The 20518-nt window shown below is 43.0% G+C and overlaps 1 long non-coding RNA gene across 2 annotated transcripts; it reads right to left on the bottom strand.

Moving 5' to 3' along the window:
- Nucleotides 1-2539: 2539 nt before the first annotated feature.
- Nucleotides 2540-19261, bottom strand: LOC112994647 (uncharacterized). Of its 2 annotated transcripts, XR_010392077.1 has the most exons (6): nt 19158-19261; nt 11140-13659; nt 8880-9085; nt 8083-8204; nt 4066-7218; nt 2540-2801 (listed from the first exon to the last, which is right to left on the bottom strand). It is a non-coding gene; the product is annotated as an uncharacterized LOC112994647 (long non-coding RNA). The 2 variants fall into 2 exon arrangements; XR_003261988.2 differs by having other exon boundaries at nt 2540-7218; nt 11140-13654.
- Nucleotides 19262-20518: the final 1257 nt, after the last annotated feature.

Genomic DNA, 20518 nt, shown 5'->3' with positions numbered 1-20518 from the left:
TCTGAATCCACAGGTCAGTCCCTTAAATACCAACCCTTGCTGCAGAGCAACGGGGCCGGTTATGCACCCACAGCTCCTGGGGGAAGAGCTGTGTTTTTGCAGAGAGAAACCCAATGAAACTATCGCTCCTGCAGCCATACCAGCCTAGCGCGTGCGACTCCTCGTCCCTATCAGTGACCGGCATCTCGTGGAGAAGAAAAAGGAGTAGGAAGGCAGCTCCTTAGACAGCCGCTGAGCTGAGTGAACCGAGCTGGGCTCTGTCGCTCCGGACTGGGGGGTCTAGCCCCGACGGCATGGCACCGTCTGAATTTGGGCAGGTTTCACGCGCAAGCCTCTGGGTGTATTGCCACAACGGGGCAGGGGAACAGAGACACAGCGAGGCTACAGCAATGGTAAAAGCCTGCGAAGTGGTTTGAGATCCTCTAATAAAGTGCTAAGTATATTTTCCTATCATGTGGTAGCACAAGGAATGGTTTCTTCCCAGTTCCTTACTGCAGCTCACAGCACAGCATTTCTTCTGATGGTGGGAAATGGCACTTTTTTTTTTTTTTATGGCTGAGTTTTGATTGCTTTTTCCTGGGAAAAGCTGTCTGGTGTGTCCAGGCGTGTTACATGTGCCCTTTCCCTTCAGCTGGGCCTGCCCACGTGAGAGGCCCCGCACAAGGCAGACCTTTGTGGGACCGAAAGCCCCATGCTGAGCCCCAAACTGTATTACCCCCAAATCTTCCCTGTGCTCTCCGAAAGCAAAATCACATTTGGTAAAACAAAACAGTTGGTTGGAGAGGGCCTGTTGGTAACAGCTCGATGCTAATTCACAACAGGATCCCTGGACCGAGGCGCAGGGCGCTGCGGAGATTGGCCGCATGCCTGGGCCCCCCCGCAGGCTGCATTTCAGCGGCGACAGGGGACCCTTTTCGGAAGGGAATGTGTGAAAGTGGCTCATGCAAAAGAAAAGCAGTACATTATAGCTTGCACATAGGCTTTTCCCCTCACAGGCTTGTGGATTGAGGTATCTGGCCACAAAGCTGTGCTCCTCAATTAGAGGAAAGACGACGTTCTTCTGTCTCCCCTTCCTCATATCCGCTCTCCCCAGCCCTCCTGGAATATGCACCCGCTTCTCCCAACAGCTAGTTAGCATTGAGACCAGAAGGGAAATACTTAACGGCCACTTAACACTGAAGGCTGAGTTTGGCCTCAAAGGCTGTAGTCCAGAGTCAAATGCAAAGTATCTGTGTCTAGGACCCTTTCAAGTTTTCGCAGACTCCTGATGTTAGGTGCACTGTTTTCCTGCCGGCGCATTGTGTTTCCCAGACGCTGCTCAGCACTCTGTCCCATTCAAATCCACAAAAAAAAAAAAGAAAAAGAAAAAAAAAAAAGAAAAAAAAAGAGAAAGGACTTTACAGCTCAGAGGCAGCAAAAACAGCTTTGCAAGGCAGCCGAGGGAAGGGCCACCGCGCAGAAGGCCGCGCATCACCCCTCCGCCGCGGACGGCTCTGCCCGGACCCACCGGTGCCCCAGGGAGCCGTGAAGGGTCAGACCCGGGAAACAGGCAGCAACAGCTCCGGGTAAACAGCTATACATGTATGTTTGTACATCTATAGGCAGACAGACACGCACCCACAGAAAAGCAGGCAGAGCTTAAAAACTGTATTGTTGGAGGTTCAGCTTAACCCCGAACTGAGATCAGAAAAAAATCCCAGGCAGAATGGATTTTGCTGAATGCAAGCCCAGCTGACAATGCTTCAGCGATCGCCGTTACAAAGCTGATCTTTGCTGGAAAAAGCAGCAGGCCAAACCCAGCAGCACATATCTAAACTTTTTGGCCTTCTGATTTTGCAGACACACTGTAACGTGGCTTTGGTTTCTGCACCAGCTTCTTTTGGTTGGTGCACGAGAGTTTGTAGAGCCACAAAATGAACAGATAACAAGCCAGACTTCGATCATTTAAATCACTTTGCAAGTTACTTTGTTTTGCCAACATAGATTTTTTTTCTATCAGTTTCACAAGAAAGTTTCCATATACCAGTTACTGTACCAGGGCTCTAATCACAACATGGAATTAATAAACAAAGTAAAATGCCGGATTGAAGGAAATATTTTCATAGAGCTAATATTTTCATAGAGCTAATGAACATAGTTAAAACTTAAAGAATTTAGAATTTAAAAATAAAAACTGGCGTAAGCTGTACTATTTTCACAGTTCTTCCAACATCCTTATTGACTCAAAAGGACTTTTTGAGAAAGACAACAAACATAACCAGGAAGCATGAAAGGAGAGAAGAATTATAGCCCAGGTAGCAGATTTTGATCCAGAGCACTTTATAATAGATTGTGCTTCATTTTAATAAGATAACTTATTACTGCAAAAATGTTTTCTTTTTTTCCCTTTTATATTAGTTTTCACGTCTCTGAAAAGGAATTCACGTGCTCTGTGGCCAGGGGACAGGCGCAAGCGCGCGCACCTCTCGCGGGCAGGGGGGAGCTGAGCCCCAGGCTGGCTGACCGACCTGCAGCGCCCAGCAGAGCCGAGCTACTCGCAGCAGCTCTCCCGGACACCAGAACGAATGCCAAGACCGATTCGCACAGCGCATCCTCCAAGACAGTTTCTCAAAGCTGATACAGAGCACTACGACGGGATACACATAACCTGTAGGAAAGTCTGAAGCCAGTAACAAAGAGCTGGAAATATGTATTCATTTTAAGCAGAAAGTCCTTGGATAAACTCTGAGCTATACTTTTTCTCACCCACCTGGTGGCAAAATGATACTGGTGTCCACAGTAATAAAACGCTGATGAGATTTCTTGCATATAATCAGTAATAGAGGGGAGGAAAAAAAAAAAAAGCACCTGTCAGCTTTCAGAGGCTCCTGCAGCGGGACAAGGCAGTCATAAATGCACACGAATTTACATAATCAAACACCGCTACTGCATAGTCTTTTTCCAGCAATCTCTGGTTTGTCTAGATTTTTCCTCTGTTTTTCTCATATTAGCAAATTCCTCAGGCTCATTCCCCGTCGCGGTCGCGGGCCGGGTACAAACCCCGGGCGAGATCACAGGCCCGGCTCCCTCCCCCTCCCCAGCAGATTGTGAAGTGTTTATGACCGGGCTCTTATGGCTCCAGAGGTGCTGAATGGCTTTTTTCCCCCTCCAAGTCGCAGCTCCTGATGGGCAGCTACAGACCAACTTTTAGCCGGTTTGGTCCGTAGCTGTGGATTTTATTGCCCAGTTTGTCTCTTCAGCTCACATTTGTAAGCTCCAGAGTAGATTTTTCCCTAGGTAACACTCTGCAGCTCAAAGAACTCTTTTTGTTTTTATTACATCCTTGGTGATTAAAGGGATATTTAAAGCTCACAGGGTTCCCTGCTGTGAATATAAAAGCCTAGCATCATTTTGGATAGATGTGTCTAAAAAAAATAAATTAAAAATTAGCCCTCCTAGAGCAGACAAATGCTTTTCAGTTGTTAAGAACATCAGGCACTTGAATGATTTAATACATCAGCTGCAATTCCTTGAGAAAGCAAGGGGTCACCCATGGCTTTGAGCCATCCGGACAGCTACGCAGACAGGCTCTGCTTGGACTGACGATGATAGAAGTGTGTGATGATTGTATTACCCTGAAAATACTCGATTTCATCTGCTGATGCACAAATGACTTAGATTTCTTTTCCTCTCTAACCCGGGCAACCACTAACACACACATTAAGTATCATTCTTAAAAACACGACTTTTGCTTTGGCAATGGGAAAACCGTATTTAAATGACTGGCACTTTAAAAGCTCACCTATGCCTGCTGAACGAAGGGAGATACAGAGAACAGTACAATGTCAATTCACTAGAAATACTTAAATTCTGCTAAGAGCGCTGGGGAGCACGCAGGAGGAAATGGAACTTGCATCTGACAGCAAGCGTCCCCTCTGAGCACAGATTAGACGGTTATCAGCAATGGGGTCACTGGTTTTACTACCCCGTAATACTGGGGTTTCTGGTTTAAGTTGCTATGGGGAGCTACTGCTGGAGTCCAGTTCAGCGAGAGTTTGCCGTGCCTCGGCACAGGTCTGGACTCACCGCCAGGCAGCTCGCAGCAGCCTCCCTGCTACCAGCTTGCTTCGCTAGCTCGGGGCTTCGGCGCTTCCTCCCGCTGCAACACAGAGGAGAAGAAGTCGGATTATCACCGGGTGCAAGAAAGGACTCACCCCTGCGTACTTGCTGCAGTGTGCACCTTGCGGCCCTCCTAAGCTTTGACTGATGCTTTTCTCATGACTAAGGCACTTAGAAAGAAGCAGTCCTCTTTGGATTCTCTGGTGTCTACTATTGTGTTCACTCACACTGCAACCACTCCTTCAGACATTTTCAAGAAACCTATAGGAACTAACTTGTCTGTGTGACTGCTACACCGCTGCCAACTTGGGCTGAAAGCAGGAAAGGGGATTAAAAAAAACTACTAAAAGGGAAAAACAGGCAGCAGAATCACACAAGCCTCATTTCTGCAGGAACTCAGGCCAAACATCCAGGGGGCAGAGAAATATTCTTGGACAAATCCATCTGGGAACATTACTGCCCAAACAGTGCTAGCTAAAGCTAACCTGTCCAGCATTTTAAACAAATACGGATTTCTGAGACAATAAAAAATTAAACTGACCCTTACAAACCTTACTGGCTTTCTCATTTTTGTCACCAAGCGGACCCTCTTTTGGATGGCATACTTAGAGTGTGGTATACATTTTAGTCTGAGTCTCAGGAGGAATCTCCACATATCATAAAAAGGAACAGATCAATAGCACATGCTAGAAACAGCTGTGAAATTGCAACGTGTTATGCAATTTTCCCAAAATTACTTCATCAGTATGCCAGCAGCTACAGTGAGCTGACACAATGTCTGGTTGCTATATGCTGTGCAGAGTGAGGATAAAAATTACTGCCAAGTGTGGAGACAGGAAGGGATTCTGCCTGCCCCGTTCGCTGCCTACCTCACCTAAATCGAGCCCGTGCCATCGCAAAGGGAGACGTGCATTACTGACACCTCACACTCTCCTGAGCTTGGCTAGTAACACACAAGTTAAATCTCCTGGGGATTTCACTGCTTTACTGCAATTCAAGCTACTGGAAGTCATGGCTCCCTATCTGGATATCTCGAGGAAATTTAGTGGCCCGTGACAAGCAAAAGGCTAGACTGGATGCCCTAGTGCTCCTCCCCATATGGCCTTTGCTGTTAAAGTCATATACTGCAACGGTCCGAGGTTTCAAGGTCTTCCACCAGACAAACGTGGCAAAATTTCATGGCAGGATTTTGGGGGTTTAATATGTTTAAAGTAGTAAAAATGATCAATTATGTTAATAAACACAAGCAAACTTTGTAACAGAGTCCAAACTTCTGCCCATCTCTCTGCTCCTGCTCATGCACATTTTGCATCGAGATGCTCCTTTGTCTCGTGCAAAGTCAAAGATGGACGGAGTGAAAAGAAGGAGAGAAAAAAGGTCACCTGGGGATTCTGATTGTCAGTCACAACCATAAAAGTCACTTCTGGGAACACAAAGGAAGCTACCATGTTCCAGGCAAAGCACAGGCACGCGTGCCGGTCAGCACTACACCGAGCCAGGACGGGTCTTCGTGTATCAAGTGCAAAATAATCTGAAGCCAAAGACAACATAAGCAATCAGGAGGACTGGAAAGTATCATTAAATCTGCTTTCTTCCCCACAGTCAGCTGTTTGTTTGGAAGAGTTGCTCGTATTTGGCTTCATTTTTAAATAACTGCTCATGGGCCAGAGGGAGCCTACCAGCTTTAAAGAGCACTTGTGCTCTAGAGGACAGCATGGACAGGTTACTGACAGCATCTTGGAAGGACTGGTTTAGACCACCAGAAATCTGGAAGCAAAAATCTCAAATCTAAGCCCATCTGTGGTCCCATCTTCCCTTATTTCTTTCTGACCTCTCTCTCTCAATATTTCCTCTCCCAGATGGAGCTATTCCTCTTCTCCTCCTCTCTGCTCACCATATGGACAAAGAGGTGTTCACAGAGGAATTGCTAACTTGTGCTCTTTTCTCTCTCCCCAGATCTTCCCCTGAGAGTTGTTCAATATCAGTTAAACTTTTCTTCTGAACACCCCAATGCTCAGCTGTCCCCATGTATAAAACAAGCAGTAATATGTAGGAGGCCACAATATAGAGATATTTTACACAGTTTCCAGCAGTAAGTTCAATGCTTTTGCTTTCAGAAAAACAAAAGAAGTCAAATATAACTACAGGATGCATATGTGAAAATAGCATATAGTTGAGCAGGGAAGCAGCAGAGCTTTTTTTCTGTTGGTATGCTGTGAAACAAGCTGGTAGAACTGGATTTAATCCTTATAACCTTACTATTAAAGCTACTGCTGAACTGAAGGGAGTCTGGATGGACCAAATATCAGAAAAAATGAGCTTAGTTGACTGATAGCTCTGCATCAGGGAGAAATGAACATATAAGTCTGCACATGTCTGCAGGGGGTAAACATACAGATGACAGAGGAATTAATATGCTACAAAGGGGTATAATTAACATGAATATTAGAGCTGAAAATGAGAGAGAAGCAATTTGAGTATCCAGGAAAAAAAACATATCAGCAGTGAGCTGTGCAAGGGCACATTCACAGAGTAACAAAGGTCTTTTTGCATTAGACTTTTAAATAATTTTTGCACAAATCTGTGGTACTGCAGGGAACAATCCTGCCTCGACAAAAGCAGCAGAGAAGGCTCTGAGATACTTGTTCGTCTCTTATGATTCTCTGAAAGCATACAATTGCCATTAATATTACATGAGTTCTGGGGGAACGTTCTCCTGGCACGTGAACAGTACATTGGCGTAACAGACTGCTTCCCAGCGCAATGTCACCATGGTTACTTATGGATTGTGGACTGTGGTTTACAGCACCACACCTTTGATACAGATTCAAGCAGAGTGAAATGTCCAGGCTTCTCTTACGTGACCACACTGCTCCAGAGCTTTACGGGTGATCTTAACTCTCTGGAAGCAGATTGGTTCTTTCTTCACGTGGCTCCCAGGAGCTGGAGAATCCGGATGGAGAGAGAAGTGCCTGGGGAAGCGGAGATCATCTTTCTCAGCAGCTTCTCACTGGTCACAGTGCCACATGTAATGGACATTGTCCAAACAAACTATGTCCATCAGCACCAGGTAGACAGAGCGAGGGTCCAGGCCCGAACCCAGTCGTTAGCAGCATACACCTGCGCAGAAGGAGAGCAGAACAGAGTGCCTTCACTTCAAGGCTGAAACCAAAACTTACCTAGTGCTCCACCTGAATCTTTAAAGTATCCACTGAAAAGAGTAACCATCACCTAAAGAGCTCCGGGTGTCTGCTGTCTTACACCAATAAATATTCAAAGCTAAATTATGCCTTTATAATTCTTTTCCAAGCCTTCTGGGGTTGTTTATCACTGGCATTGACAAGTCAGTGAAGTGGCAGATGCATAACAAAAGGCAGAATTTATTATGTGAAGTGAACTGAATGTTGAACTTCCAGCTTGTCCCCCCAAAGGGGATCTGGAGTACTTCGCAGGAGTATGCCTATAAGATAATTTAAGGCAAGTGATTCCTAGCTCCTCTTTGAAAAACCTCCATGAGATTTCATTGCTGAAGACAATAATAGTCATAATAGTCAAGAAGACAGTCAAGCTCCCACAGCAAATCACACTTATTTTCTGACACAGCTCCCTTGCTGGGGCCTGCTACTTAATTATAGAGTTCCTCAGTATTTCTTATAGCTCACCTGGCAGAACAGTTGCCCCAAGCCATCGGACTCCCAGATGCACATTTTGGCTATGGAAACTGCACACTCAGAACACAGTAGAGGTATAGAAGACCCAACTACCTGTTCCTACTGCCCCCATACTGTCTGGCAGACACAGGAGGTGTAAACAGAGTATTTAAGAATATTACCAGGTTCAGTTAACATGCTAGACACAGACCACAACTGCAGAATGGCACAGTAGATACAGCCCACAGGTATGCAACTGAAGAGAGGTGAACATGGAGTCAGTACGGAAAAAGGCACGCAGCAGTCATGCCCTGTGGTACGTGTGCGCTCTTACCTGCCAGCTTTGCTGATGAGCAGTTCAGCACCAAGTGCACAGAATTATTCCCAGAGCCCCTTATTCTCCAGAGAAAGATGGACCTGCTGCAGAAGCCATCTGTAGTTGGAAGGAGGACTTCACTGTGGAGAGAAGAGAGCTGCAGGTTCTGAAAAGGTATCATCTGAAAATTAGGGGCCTTGGCATCTGTTTTATGTGAGAAGCAGGTCATGCTCTTGTAGGGGAAAGGAGAAAAGCAAGTGTCTTAAAACAGGCCCCTAAGAACTGTGTGCTCTAGAAACACAACAGTACCTTTGCCAAGAGAACATGCCAGGCAGCTACCCCAACACACAGAGCCTTCCTCTTGACCTGCTCCCTCCCCATCCTCATTTGTCTCTTGGGACAACAGTTCTGCCCTGTTCTCGGAGATAATTCGCTCACGACCACCTTTGATGCATTTTAAAGCTGCTCAAGGTTTTTAAGAGGGCTCCGAAGATAAAATACTGGTCATCCAGAAGGGGATTGACAGTGTAAATAAAGTGAAATGCAAAAAAAAAAAAAAAATTATATGCCCAGATTTGAACCTCAACAACACTGAGCAATGGGTAGGCCTGTCTTTTGTCCAGACTTCTGACTATAGAGACCTTCTAGTGCCAATTAACAAGCAAACTACGGCAATCATGCCGAATTTTCCCCACAGGTTTTTGTCTACTTGTTGTTTAGATCTCACAGTATATGTAAAACTACTTTACTGCAATCTGAGGTGACAAAATCACCAGCACATTAGATGACTCAGATGACGGACCACTTTCTCTTACCTGGCATTAGCATTGGCGATTTTAGCTGTTGGCCAAAGCTGCAGCTGTCACAAGGCTGGTGCCTGCATTGGCACTGCTGCTGTGAGCCATCTGTGTACGGCTTTCCTGGAGCTTGATACATCCTGAAGGACCCTAAAGAGGAGATGCAGAAGGGCTCTACAACTCCTGTTCTTCAGAAGGGCTGTCTTCTATTTGTTCAGGAGATCCTGCATGTTTGCCAAAAAAAGAGAAGTGGGTAGGTGGGGGGAAAAAGGTGTGGAAAAATGAAGGTAGAGAGAAACAAGGAAAAAATGAATGGCAAGAAGCAGAGGGGAAAAATAATGTCAAAGGCAGTGCGTGCTTCTGACATTGGTATCTTCTTGCTGGGCTCAGGGGTCCTGCCATCAGTTTTCGTACCCAGCTGAGGATTTACAGAAAGAAAATCCTGTACTTCCACACATCGTAATTCACAAAAGACCGGCCATTTACTCACACGGGAGCTGTGACTGCAGCCAAAACGTTGCTGAGCTTGGCAGACCATTCCTCTTCCCCATTCCTAGGCCTAGGCCAGAGTGATGGGGAAGGTGACATGTTATTGAGCCGCTGGGTTTCATACCCCAAGAAGTGTCTTTTAGTGACAGTGAAGACACTAGAGCCATCAGCCATTCTGTTAAGGCTGACAAAAGATTGATCCAGGGATGACTGAAGCTTTTTCATTGTAATTCTGAAGCGCAAGGTTTATTAGTTGTTCTCCTCTCTGCTTTTAGAGTGCTCCAAACAGCCCTCAAGGGAGAAAAAGGACTTCAGTTTACACAAACCATATCCATTTGGCATATTTAACTCACACACAGCGTTCAAGATGCATTAAGTCATTTTTCATGTCTTGACAAGCTCTTTTCAAGATCAGCTCCTCCCTGCTTCCATCACAACTTTCTTTTCTATCCTTTGCAAGCCAAGAGCAACTGCAATTCAGAAACAGAACATCCCCTGGGCCAAAAAGTCTTCTCCTTTGAGGAACACAAGCCAGGGTTGGTCCGGTGACAAACAACTGAGATGGACAACACATCCGTCTCTCGTGTTTCAGTCTTAATATCCAGGAAAATGCCAAATTCAGCTTTGCAAACTGAAGTCCTTTATTCCAGAACTGCTGTAGCACTGACCGGTAGAGGCAATGCATGCTTGTTCATGAGGTTCCTGTGATTTGCCTCAGTTCTGGAGAGGGACGTGTCCTTGTCTGACTAGTAAGCAGAGTCAACCTCAAGACTGACTCCCCACCTGTCAGTACATGGGATATGGGCATCGACCAGGCTGATACGGAGCAAACCTGGTGACTCACTTCTTAAAGATGACCACACAGGAGCAAAACTCACATAACAAAGGATACTTAAGATGGGAACTTGTTAGATTAAAGATTCTGGTTTAGCACTTACTGCCTGCCTTTTTTCTAACCTGGAGACAAATGAAAATATACTTGCAGAAATACAGAATCTTTTTCCAGTCAAACATTCATCAGGAAATTGGTAATAATAAGAGAAAACATTGTTTTTATGCATACGTTCTAACTTACCAGCTGTAGCTTCTGTAGTGCAGCCACTATCAATAATTCTGTGACACAAGGAACTACAAACTGTTTCTGTGCAACACTCACACATTAGTTATTTCTCTCTTGCATTAGGTGAGACAGTGACTATGAGTCTGCAGCAAGATTATCACACTTAAAAGGTTATCTGCCTAGCTTGGCCTTGCCATTTGTTTGTCATCCTCAAAGCTGAAACTGAAACTTGCATCTTGCTAAGGTTTTATTTAGCAAAATATCAAAGGTATTTAAGCCTCAGTCTCCTTCTGTTCACAGAGATGAAAGTTTTGCTAAGATGCTAGATGCAACTAGTGCAGCAGATGATTATTCTCCAGCCAACTTTCCCTAGGCTAAAGAATCCCAGTTTTCTGGAAGGCAGTTCTGCTCCAGCTTTTTCTGAAAGCTACTTCTGAAATGGAATTAGCCCCTTAAGAGAGTGGTCAGCTTAAAGAAACCTCAACATACTTGTGTTTTCATGGCTAAACACATTCCATGTCTAGCCAAGGAAAGTAATAGATTTTCTTCAGCAAATAAATCAAAATTTATCAAAAAGTAAATAAAAGCAGCAAAATCAGCATTTTCTCATTACATTATCCTCCACCACACAAAATATTAAATCTACGTCTGTATTTAGGCAGTAAGAAAATACTCTCCTAATAGAACAGTATCACCGGAGTAATGTCGTCTGCTTTGGAAATGCGTTACCTTGATGTTTATATAGCCACGGGAGACCATTCAACGACGACAACGTGTTAATTCCATTGACGTTATCTCTCAAATTCAGTCATGAGGGTTTGGAGAATTCTCTTTCTTACATGGCTCTTTCATCTAAGAGAAAATAAAGCAGGCCATAATGGATAGTTAGTAACATATTGTTAAATAGTTAAAAGACCCAGGGAATTTCAAGTGGGGAAAAGGAAAAAAAGAAAAATCCAAATAAGTCTCGATTAGGAAAGAGACTTGTTATTTCTGCACTGAATCATTCCAAAATCTGAGCAGTCAAAGCTAGGAGCTCTCTGAAGAACTGAGCGTGTCCCACTCTTACAAGAGTGGACACTTGTTAGTCTTCTCCAGAATTTTACTTAAGGAAAGTTCTGTGTTAGCACTGCGAGGAAATTCAAGTGGCTTTTCTGCATTCCTCTTGGTTGTGTCCATCGTGGGAACAGCTCCTAGCAAATATTAACATTCGTTCATTCAGAATGAAAGAAAAGCCATAGCTTTATCTAAACTCGGCCAGAAGATAAAGCGATAAACTATTTCAGATGCATAAAAATGTTCTAGTTTCAAATTCAGCAACAATGTGGTTTTTTTGGACAAGTAGTTTCTATTTTACAGAGGTGGAAAAGGGATTATAAATAGTTTATTGAAAAACTTACCAGCTAGTGGAAAGGCTCCAAAACACAATTCAGTTCTTTTGACCCTTATAATTTAACCAATAAATCAATTGAGTTTAGTATAAAATAGATGAGGAAACTGAATATTAAGAACGAACACAGCAAGCATGAAACAGCTTCTAGTCCATCATCATCCATAAGTATCTCCAATGCTACTGCTGCTGATCTGAAAGTCACAAGGATTTCCTTGCTGCAACAATATCAGCCATTGAGGATGGGGAGAAAAGCTGATAAATAAAATCACATTCCTAATAAACGCCCTGGCCCAGGGATGACATGAAGACGGGTGCTGCTAAACAGAACTTCACTTTATGATTTCCCTTCCTGGAGCTCATGTAGATGAATCCAACTGCTCCCCAAAGTTCATCCCTATACCATATCCATCATAATTCCAGAATTAATTAGGGACTTTTGCCTTTCTTAGCATTGGTCTCAAAATAATGTGCAATAATTCTAAAAGTATATTTCATTCCTGTTTATTCTGATTGCTTTGTTATCGAAACCTCACATTACATCGTCTGTTTTTTTTAATACACCCTACCAGACCCATGCATATTCTTTGTAGTCACTCAGTTTCCCACAAATTCCATCTGTGCTGAATTTTTATCAGCAAAGATATTTCAACTTTTGTTTGGCCTTTTTGAGTTTTCAGTGGTTAACTGCGAAATGTCGAGGTTGCAACTACTAAGGAAGTATGTCTATTTATTCTAAAGCATCTGTTTTCAATGGAATTAATTTTTAGTTGTAGAAATACTTTTATTGTGCTACAGGACACAAAATAGATTGTATACAGTGTAGGCCTATGGCCAGATATGAGCTGATGATGCTCTCTTCCATCTTCATTGAAATCAACAGCAGTCATATATTTAAGCATTTTGTTGAATCAGGCACATATTTTGGAAGAAATACTGTCCTCCTCTATCCCTCATCTCGAGCAGAACATTTGCATTTGGAAATAACGCTTCCATATTTCTGTATCCTTTACAGCTACTTTCCCATTTGTCTTCGCAGTGGCAGCTAACATGACAGTTGCTGCCCTGTGCTGTCTTTGTCCGAGCTGTCATTACTGAAGTGCGACCACACTCACAAACTGCATTATAACACTAAAGGAAATCTTTCCGAGTTGCATTGAAATTGCAGGAAGTTCGTCTCATTAAAAAGTACAGATGCAGTCAGAGCGCATATACTCACGTACTATTTACTCTCTCTTATATTTTCGTTCAATTAGCAATTGCCTAGAAGTGAATTCATTAATTTAGACAGCAACATCTCCGGAGCAGTCATCTGAATTATGTGCAGTTGTTAAAGGAGCTTGTGTCTGCCCCTTAACAGCTGCCAATACACATGGCGGGGGCGCGGAGCGCCGGGAGCCGCGCCGCGTCCGCCGGGGCCGAGCGGCAGTGCTCAGACGGGGCTGAGCACCTGTTAGCCCAGCTGAACGGGGATGTCTGCAGCCGGGGCAGGCAGCGGGAGACACCGAGAGACTAAAATTACTCCAAGGCAGCGGTCTTTCTAGTAAGGCTGGCTGCTTTCGTGTTTTTCTTCCCACATGGAGAAAACCCATGGAGAAAACCCCCTAATAACACCCAAAGAAGAAACGCGCCGGCCGGGGAAACCTTGCCGCAGCAGAAGAATATTTCCCGGTGACTGGGAAGGTTGGCTTCAGCGACAGCCGGGTTCAGCACATGCACGGTGCCTCCAAGAGTCCAAGTGCAAACCAGCACGCAGCTTGTTCGGCTTCTACAGAGAGACCCAAGCATCCATCTTCTCACAACTGAAACGTCAACTGTCCGGCAGCAGTAGTTAGGTGCCAACATCAGCTAAACCTGTGCTGGCAGAATTTAAGGGCTTTGTTACGCTAGCAGAGCAAGGGCGTTAACGGCACCCGCGTTACCAACAAGAAACTCCTCTTTTTGCAGCAATACTTTAAGAGGTGCAATTCTGAGCAGTCATTTTGTTTATGAAAGCCAAACTGAAAACTCATCTTGTACCATTTCTAGTCGCTGCGAGACAACACGCCAGGGTCTTTGTTACGCTCCCAGGAAAGCCCATTTACCTATTAAGCAAAGGAAGCATCTCCAGCAGTGCCGTCTATTGGGAAAGTCGTGCCAGCACTATTATTTGTTTGAACTTACATTGATTACTTGAGGGCACAGCATTGCAAATTGATGCTGCAAGCTCAGTAACTTCCACTACGCATTTCTAAACCTTGATTTTTTTCTTTAACCCACTCTAACTTAATGGATATATAATGTACAGTCTAGACATTCCTAAGCGACAAATTTCCACACTCAAACTATTGTGTCTCGATATTCATGTAGCATGGTGTTTTTACACGTTAGCTCAATTAATAAGTTAAGCAGTTCTTTGAGAATTTATCCAGCACTATCTCATGAGAGAAAAACAAAACGATCATTGCCATCTTGTTGCAGGAGATGCATTTTATACATATCCACACATTTAGAAGAGAAAATGTGATTCTGTTAATATATTTGGATGAGTAACTTAAGGAATTTAAATCCCTGGTGTGAATAATATTACAAGGAATCAAAAAACACTTCTGAAGTATGAAGCTTTTCTGCTTATATAACATTCTTTACTAATTACTGCTGAACATTATCTGTTCAGTGTTACATTAGCTAATAGTTCATACAAGAGCACATTTGCAAATAAAACTCAGTTGCAAATTATTTCTTGTGCACAGCCCATGATATCTGGCCAAAACCTCAAAGAAGTAAAAAGAAAAGAATGTGAGTACACAGACAGGTTCTTAAGCTAACTGTGGTTATACACAAATAACAACAACATTTAAACATTTACCCAAGAAGCACTATGTCTAAAATACTGCTACGTGTGAAAATCACAGCCTGTTTTTTTTTTCTGCCTACTATATGCAGAATAACAACACCCTATCTAAAATCAAATGAATACCATTCCAATGTGGTTATCCCAAGGTTATGCCATATATGAACTTTGCTTATATTCCATTTATACTGGAATTCACTGTTTGCAGGGTCTTTGGGGAAGAAGACAAAAAAAAAAAAAAAAAGGAAGAGAAAGACTAGTCTGAGGAATAAAAACTGAGAGGAAAGATTTCAGTGTCTGATCTGACAGCAAAAACTACCTTTACCCGTATATGTTGACTTGATTTTAGATAAGCAATTTCCTTTAATAAGACAATGTTACTTAGGGAGACATTGTGAAGCATTTCTCCCACTGGGATTGTATCATTGAATGCTTTCGTACTAAGCTGCATACACAACCATTTAGTTGCACAGATAAATCCTAAATGCAGGTGGAAGCGTGATTTTACTTCTCCCTTTGATAGGGGAGACTTTGTTTTCCTAATTCTGCAGTCAGTTCATGGCCTCAGCTATATCTCACGATCCTATTTCATGTGCATTTCTGCAAGATGACTATAGCACTTGATCTTAGCTCCCGGCTGCCTACTCAGTTACTACTTTATATAACAGATTGTTATACAAGACTTTTTTCAAGCTTGAAAGCGATGTATTTCTTTCATTACTCTCATACACATTTTTTTTGCCCCTAATTAAAATTTGCTTTAATCAAGCTATCTCAAAATGCTTTACAGATGAGTTACACATTTATCACTCAGTTTTGGACTCAGCTACACTGCTACAAATCCCAAGCTGCTACAATGAAATACATGGAATTAATCAGGATTTACCCTGATGAAGCTAAAATCACTATTTGAGCCCTTTAAAAACAAACTAACAATGGAAAGGTACTCTCTCTCCCTCCTCCATTATATTATGCTGCATAATAAGAAAATTAACAATACCCAGTAGACTTTTTATAGGAAAAAACATGCAATTACCATTAAGGAAAAACATAATTACGAGGCAAAAGCCAAAATGGGTTGCATGTGAAAAGCAAGCATAGAGCGATCCTGCTTTAATGCTAAGTTGCAATGCTAACGGTAATGGAGTGAGGGGTTTTTTTGTTTGTTTTTTAAACAGAAGCCCCGGACGGACTCCTGTAAAGGGACTATAAAGATGCATGGGGACTCTACTCATTCTCTTAGCTTTGGATCAGATGATAAATGTATGGAAAGGACATATGGTCCAGTAAGACTGTTGAAGGGCCTTAGAAATAAGTGAGCTCCAAGACAGAAATATAATTTGCTCTTTGAGAAGTTTAAATGAAGATCCTGGTCACCCATTTTACTTTTCCCTTTTATTTAGTCACAGGGCCCCCTCTAGCGTCCCCAAAGCAGACAGAGTAACTGCAAAGCGAGCCAAGACAGCCTTTGGGCATAGCTGTCTCGACACGCGCTCATGCGCTTGAGATTGCATGCTTGCCAGGTGTGCGACATGCCTTGTTCTTATTCACACATGACATTTCATTTCAGGTAAATCCATCCATAGCGCAGAAAATATTTTGGAGCTAATATATAGGAATGCCCCTTGACATCCATAGCTGCTGTGCTTTGAGGTTGCACCTGAGCATCTGCAGTATTTAAGCTCCTTTAGACATGGCAAACAGCTCATATGCTTGCCATGGACAGCTTGTAGAGAACATGGAAAAAACTAAAACAAAGGCACATGTTCCACATAAAGTCGCTAAGACCCTGACTCTTTTTAAGGGTCAGCTATGGCCAAAAGAAATCTTTTGGCAGCAAGATGCCTACATCATGTAACTTGGAACAAAGCTGTGCAGAGGCCAGCGATAACATGCTGTTGCTCTAGGACAGCTTCGAGGACTGTGCGATACTGGCTCTGAAGCTGGCTCATGAGCACTTTTGACGGGGATGATATCCTCATGCATACATTAGATAACCAGCAGCAGGTACAGAGATGTCTATCCAAGAAGAGACATGTCTTTAAATATCTGGTGGGATTTGCCTGGAATCTCTAACACATAAGCATTGATTTGAAAGAGCCAATCACGTGAAGATGAGTAAAAGTCATCTTCCAGAAGCCAACAAACCTCAGATGCCCATCTGCTGCTGTCTGCAACGCTGTCTGTTTTATTGTGCCCTGCACCAACAGTCAAGAGTCTCACGGAGAAGCTCTCACAAGTGCATGACTTGAGCTGGTACAGCCTGTGCACCCACTCCTGAATGCCCAGATAGAGTCTCAGCAAAGCTAAGAATACATTTCTTCAGCATCTGGCCCATATCGTTGTTCAGTTGCGATGGCTGTGTACTACAGTGTCCAACGAGCTTCATTCCTGCGCTGGCCGCAGTATTGCAGCCAGGATGTTGTACCGGACTGCAGCATGTATTGACCGCTGGGCTGCAAACAAGCTCCACCTGCCCATAGGGTTTTACTTGCTGTTTCTTGTTTGTGATTACTTAACACCAAATACACAAATCATGAAGCTGATGGTAAACAAAGTTTTAATCTCTGTTTCTGAAACTGGTCTTCTTTCACGTAAACATAGATGCAGTTGCTGATGATCAGCTGAAAGTCAGATCCTGACTACTAAATTTTTGCTTTTCCAGCCCTCTAGGATACCTGGTTAATAACAGATAAAACAGGCTGGGATGGATTTCATCTCCACCTACTGAACAGTCATAGGTGCAACATTCAGGCTCACAGAGCATGAAGTGGGTGGACCCACACTCAGCTCTCCTGCTTCTGACAAGTTGTCTCAAAACCAACCAAACTAAAAGGATGATATTATTAACTAAACCAAGATGGCCACTTGAAATGTGGTACTGTTTTACTAATCCTCCCGTAAAGAAAAAGGGATGAATATAAAAAAGAAACAAAACATGTATTTTGAGGAGTAAGTAGTGACATAGGGATCCATTTTCAAGGTATGAGACACAAGACCTAGCTCACATCAGCAGCATATTTAATACCATTGACAGACCCAACAGCTGCACCCCAGGATATCCCGTCACAGTAAACCGACCAGTAACCTTGAAACCTGCATACTGTACCATCCTAATAGGGGTAGAGAAATCAGACAGGACAAAAAATTATGACAAAGCAAAGCCAGGTGCTCAGAAATGGCAATACACAGGTCTAATTTGGGTACTTCTATTGAAATCATGCACAATCAAGTGGGGCTGGCTTTGCTCCTCCAGCCAAGTTGCTGCTTCCCTTTGAGGAACTTCCCTTCCCTATGGATGTTATTTCTACTGTAAATAGCAATGACTTCAGAAAACACGGCTGACCAGACTCTGACAGTGTGCTGGTCACAACATTACTATGTGACAGCAGAAGAAAAGATTTTAGATAATGGGGCTGTGTATGAGTTTGCACAAGGAAAAACTGAAATGGGTTAACTGAATGCCAGTGCTAAGAGTTAAATGTCTTTATAGCAGCCTCAGGCCTGCATGCAAGCCCTGGACAAAGACGGTGCACTGGGTCGTGGTTCTGGTGCTCATGCACAACTGCCCAGGTGCACGAGGACTTAGTGATGAACATGATCTTACTGTGTGCTGGAGACCTGGGCATATATGAATGCAGTGCAAGATATTCTGAAGGGAATAAAACCACACTCAGATGACCACCAAGATCCACTTGTTACCAACATCCTTAATGTCATCAGGCTTAAAACTACTGTTTTTTTGTCCTAACAGATTTACAACTATCTACCTGCATTTTTTGTAAGACTTGAGAAGAATGAAGCCTACTAGATTTCCTAAGAAGCTGTTCATTAGGCTTTTAAAACTCTCTTGCCTAAAATGGAACACCAGCTGGGTTGGGACAGCATAATCAGTATCTGACTATATTGACGAAAAGGCCGGATGAAGGCAGAGGGGGAACCTCAGCTGCAGAAAATAGGTTGGTGGAAGAATTACAGAGCTGCGTAAGCAAAAGCAGTATGGATAATGATCAATGTAAGGGAAGAAGACAGCAAGCAGGAGCTGAAAAAAATCATAACTTCAGTATTTTCTAGAGAATATACCCCAAGGTTACTCCCAAAATACTGAGGCATGCCTTGAAGCTTAACACTAGTGGATTCCTAGTCATCAGACAAAAGAAAGGGAAAGATGGCAATCAGCACTCAACATCTATGCTGAAGCTCTTGCCATCATCTTGAGCTGCAAGAACAAAGCTCCTACGTCCCAGCTCTAAGTAACAGCTTGTAAGATTTACGCTTGCTTCTGAGCATCCCAACTCATTTACTCTGCCACACTGTACCTTACAAAACACGGCAAGCCCTGCAGGAACAGAAATGAGTTATGCCCTGTAACACTGTACACACAAGCTTTGTGCACCATGAATTTTTCAGCTTCCCAGAAATGTCATCCCCACTGCCAAAACCAGAACATTGAATTCAACAACTGTGTGATCTCACCTCAGTGAGTTACAACTTAGTGATTTACAAAACTTAGTCTATTCTCACCTGGCCCCTCTGTTTCCATTCAATCCATTTTGTCTTCTGATCAGCTTCTGCTGCCATGCCTTCCTCATCTTTTTCTGGTCCCTTTCTCCCTGACCATATGGTGTTTATTTTGGCTGCAAGAGACATTAATTTCATTATTCATGAGGCAATCTTGTTCTAATTAAAAAAAAAACCACAAGAAACCACAACTAACAAACCCTAGTACTTGATAAAATTAAGACAGACATCTAATGTTGAATAAAACATTATTAGTTTTTGAGGAACAGTATTTCTGCGACAGCGGGAAGAAGCCACTAATAACAGCTGTGCCTAACAAAAGGTCTTAGTAAAAACACTAGCCCTTGCTTCAGAGATCTGAATCCTCGGTGGTCTCCATTATATATAGATTATATAATCCTTGTGCCAGGAAAAGAAATTGCATTAAATACAATTAAATCCCAGTACCAGCTACCTTAAGAATGGTGATCAGTGAAAGATACCTTGCAACGTGTAAAAGCAGTGCCCAGTAATAGTGCAGAAAGCACACAAACTATTCACGAATTCTTCTCAGCATCTGATTCAAGATAATTTTTTTCTATTTGCTTTAGAAAAAAAACTTTCCTTGTTATTTGGCTAGAGGTCTTAACAGTTTGGGTTTTCAGTAGCCAAAAAGGATTTGCTTTTTAATCAATTACTGGAAGAAAGAGGAAATAGGAAAGGGGAAACAGCGACCTTTCCACCCCTGCCTTGGGCTTCAGGGTGCACCGAAGCTCAAAATTCTGGACTGACCTGAGAAAAGCTGGTCACTTCATCGGGACACACATGACATCATTGCAAATGCAACAGAAGCTACAAGAGAGAGATACAGGAAGCAGTTAATAAGAAAACTGCTTTTGCTGTGCTCATCTGTTGATATGAAAAGAGTTTCTAACTACATAGAACAATATATTCAAATCTTCTGCTGGGTTTTCTACCTCTGGGTATTCTGTAGAAAAATCACATCCAAGCTGGACGTTTGGCAATTTGAGTTGGAGTGAGTGGCATCTGAGTTGAATATTTTATTCGGCAAGCGATATTTCATGTTGAAAGCTCTTCCTACGTTAGAGCAGCAAGGATGATATAAAATACCATCTTTTAATACGTTTTTGTCTGCACATGCAAATTCACTTTAGGCACAGGACACTCCTTTACCTATAGCTTCATAGGGGAAAAAAACCCAGCAAAATAATATATAGAGAGAAGCAGTATACTTCAGTAGCTGCCATTTATTCGTCTGGCACAATATTACAAAGAAATCTGGGAACACAGAGTCTATTTTCAGAAGCAACGGTGACCCAGTAAATCCTGAAGACCAGATGCCTTATCTATATTTGATATGCAAC

Source organism: Dromaius novaehollandiae, chromosome 17 (genome assembly GCF_036370855.1).
Source record: "Dromaius novaehollandiae isolate bDroNov1 chromosome 17, bDroNov1.hap1, whole genome shotgun sequence".
NCBI lineage: Eukaryota > Metazoa > Chordata > Aves > Casuariiformes > Dromaiidae > Dromaius > Dromaius novaehollandiae.
Note: the sequence above shows the minus strand (reverse complement) of the source record. Positions and strands in the feature narration are given on the sequence as shown.